Source organism: Mandrillus leucophaeus, unplaced genomic scaffold, assembly GCF_000951045.1.
Source record: "Mandrillus leucophaeus isolate KB7577 unplaced genomic scaffold, Mleu.le_1.0 Scaffold186, whole genome shotgun sequence".
Lineage (NCBI taxonomy): Eukaryota > Metazoa > Chordata > Mammalia > Primates > Cercopithecidae > Mandrillus > Mandrillus leucophaeus.
The window spans coordinates 6,618,922-6,621,473 of record NW_012101876.1 but is presented as its reverse complement, the minus strand read 5'-3'; the positions used below and the strand labels follow the sequence as shown (position 1 = coordinate 6,621,473).

The following is a 2,552-nucleotide window of genomic DNA, read 5'->3' as shown; positions in this document are numbered from 1 at the left end:
TCCCTGATTCCCTATCAGTTCCTAAGTTCTGATTCTGCCTTCCAAATAGGTCTTGAATCTGTCTTCTCTTAATCTGCATTCTTCCACACATTTGCACAATTTAGCTATTATGTTTCTCACCTAGCCTACTGCATTATCTTTCTTTTTTAATATTTAAGTTTTAATTTTTTTTTTTTCCTTTTGAGATGGAGTCTCGTTCTGTTGCCCAGGCTAGAGTGCAGTGGCGCAGTCTCAGCTACTGCAACCTCCGCCTCCCGGATTCATGTGATTCTCCTGCTCTCGAGTAGCTGGGATTATAGGCACACACCACCATGCCTGGCTAATTTTTTCTACTTTTAGTAGAGATGGGGTTTCACTATGTTGGCCAGACTGGTCTTGAACTCCTGACCTCATGATCCACCTGCCTCGGCCTCCCAAAGTGCTGGGATTACAGGTGTGAGCCACCGAGCCTGGCCTATTTTTAAATTTTAATCCATTGATTGGTTGATTGTTATAAGACTGTTTAACTTTTGTATTTTTGATGGAGACAGGGTTTTACCAGGTTGCAAAGGCTGGTCTCAAACTCCTGGGCTCAGCAATCTACCTGCCTTGGCCTCGCAAAGTGTTGGGGTAACAGACATGAGCCACCACACCTGACCAAGCAGTATCTTTCTAACTGATACCCTGTTGTTACTCCTCCTCAATACCTCCTTGTCAAAAACGTTTTTCCTATTTCCACCGGAGTATTTGATCTCTGAATTGCCAGTCTGCCTCTCCTCTGTTTTGTTCCTCATCTGGAAGACACATCTCTTCACCTGAAAGCCACAATCCAAGCTCCTAAGCATAACACCCAAGGCTCCCTTCATAATGCAGTGCCATCCCTGGCTCCTGCCACCTCTCCCTACTCTGTGTCCTACGCAGCAGTGGGCTGGCACCCACCACGCAGCAGCATCTGTCTACATCATTGCTCATTCTGTTCCTTTATCTACCATACGATTTCCTGCCCTTCCCTGGAAGGGCCAATTCCTACTCAATTAACGCGGATGCCACCTCCCCAGAAGACTTTCCTGATGTATTAGCAATCTCTACATACCCCTCAGAGAACTGATCCATTCTATGGAAAGGATGCGTTTCCCATACTACCTTGTTCTTCTAGGTTTTAAGTTCCTCAAAGCATGACCTGTTTGATTTGTGTTTGTAAATAGAATCTTGTTAATGTGCCTGGCACAAAGTAGCTTCTCAGTAAATATTTATCAAATTAAAGGTTTTGCCAACAGATATAAAGCTGTTACTCTAGAATGGATAGATAGTATGCCAGCAATCTTCTATGTCAACATTGTTATTGCACTGTGTTGGCTACTAGCACCCCGTAGTATTAAGATAAACTTGCACAGAATTCATAAGTTTTGGAATGTATGGAATGTATAAAATAATGACTTTCAGTGTTTTTACTATAGTGCTGAATTTTGTTTTCCTTTTTCTTTAGACTTTCTATCTTCCTTGGGTTGTTCTTGTCCTTTTAAGTATCTCAAATATTCTTATAGAATCAATAATGAAAATATTATTTCTAAAACAGTGGGCCAACTTATAGTACATTTTCAAAAGAACATTCTTACGTTTGCTAACTTTTTTTTGAATGAATATAGCAAAGAAAAGAAGGCTGTGAAGAAAGATATCACATAGCAGAATTGCTTTCATTATGTAAAAACCAGGTGCCAACTTTTTTAAATGACTCTTTTTATCATTAAGGTTAGTTAAAAAGTTCCAATCTGGAAGACTACTCTGGTCTTCATGTTCTTATGCATTAATTATTAACACAATATGAACCTTGTTCTTCCTTTCTCTTTCATAAGAAAATCTTGAACCTGATGATAAGGAATAATATGGCCAAGTATTATAATATATTAAGGAAGGGAATTTTTAAGTAAGAATTAATCTTACTAAAAATGTGAGTAAAAAAGAGTAGAAATGGAATTATTTGTAGAAGTGATCCTTCTGGCAGATATATAGACACACTTTTAAGTGTCTTTGTAATTACTATTAGAACAAAAAAAAAATCAGTACTTGTAAAAGAAAGTGGAAAAAAGTGGTATAACAAAACCTATTTTCTCCTGAACAAAATTTTACCAACAAGTAATGGTATTTAAAATCATATTTTCTTCTTGCTATATTAAGATTTTCATTTAAGTTTAAAGTGTACAGCTGTTTTCAAGTAACTTTTTTTTTGTTTTACAAGTAAGCATTTAAACTTTTATGCATCAAGACGCCCTCTATATAAGTAAATATACAAAGTCTTTGGGCTTAAAAAACATATTCAAGTCAGAATGAGAAAAGAAATAAAGTACCAACCTGTTGCAGTCGACAGAGAGGAGCAGTCTTGAGTACAGAGTGTAAAATCAAATGACCTAACTCCAGCTACTTTTGTTTTCACTTTACACCCCGCCTTTATCTCGTATCCAAGAAGGCTTTCCTGAAATTTAACCTTGTGAGCACTTGATCTTTTATTTCCTGTAAAACCATCTGTGAAGTTACATTCAACTTCTTAAGTGGTTTAGGTTACAAATTTGAAAAAC

At 37.2% G+C, this 2,552-nt stretch overlaps 2 protein-coding genes across 2 annotated transcripts in view; one reads left to right on the top strand and one right to left on the bottom strand.

Moving 5' to 3' along the window:
- Nucleotides 1-2,415, bottom strand: part of ACKR4 (atypical chemokine receptor 4) — a 5,485-nt gene extending 3,070 nt beyond the window's left edge. Inside the window, exon 1 of the mRNA XM_011977986.1 lies at nucleotides 2,329-2,415. The gene's annotated coding sequence lies outside the window, so the exon portion shown is untranslated. The remainder of the gene's footprint in view (nucleotides 1-2,328) is intronic.
- ACAD11 (acyl-CoA dehydrogenase family, member 11) overlaps nucleotides 1-2,552 on the top strand; it is a 126,958-nt gene that overhangs the window by 66,895 nt on the left and 57,511 nt on the right. The gene's annotated exons all lie outside the window — the stretch shown is intronic.